Here is a 764-nt window from a genome sequence, read left to right on the forward strand (position 1 = left end):
TCTTCGGGTCTATAGGACCCAGTAGCACTATAAAAGTAATTGTAACTTTTGACCAAAAACACCTAGAGATCTGAAATTTTGTGACTTTGTGTATCTTACTAAGACACACATTCTGGCCAAAAATGAACTTCCGGTGGCCACCGGAAGTGCCCACCAAAAAAAAACTGACACCAATGGTATTCCGGGTCTATAGGACCCAGAAATGTTTTCAGCTGCCAAAATTCGAGATTGTAACCGATTTTGGATGTCTTGACCGCAAATGAAAGGCTAGGATGTCTACTTTCTGAATCCGACCGGCAGAACCGGTTTTGGACACCGTGGCCACCGGGAACCTGCTATAACTGAAAAAAGTCCTTTTTGAGGCCCCTACTTTGAGGACCTGTATCTCCGAAACGATTGCACATAGCAGGTTGCTTCCGGTTGCATTCGACAGAAAATAACCTGAATTTTAAGCCCCAGAAAAAATAATTGGCCCATAGTGGCCACCGGTTCCGGTAACCCGGAACTTCCGGAAAACTTGATTTTTGCAGTTTTTGACATAAAACCGTCACACAGACCAGTATTTTGAAACGGATTATTTTGCAAATCATTGCAGAAGGATACTACATACTACCCTTGACTGTTTGGTATCGGTTCTGGCCAACTCTGGCCAATCCGGAACCGGTTCCAGGGTACCACTAAAACGGTTCCAATAATTGTCACGCTAGAAACCCGTCATGTTGCATATCAAACTTCATGAAATTACATGTTATGACCATCTGAGG

The sequence above is a fragment of the Culex pipiens genome, chromosome 2 (assembly GCF_016801865.2).
Source record: "Culex pipiens pallens isolate TS chromosome 2, TS_CPP_V2, whole genome shotgun sequence".
Classification (NCBI taxonomy): domain Eukaryota; kingdom Metazoa; phylum Arthropoda; class Insecta; order Diptera; family Culicidae; genus Culex; species Culex pipiens.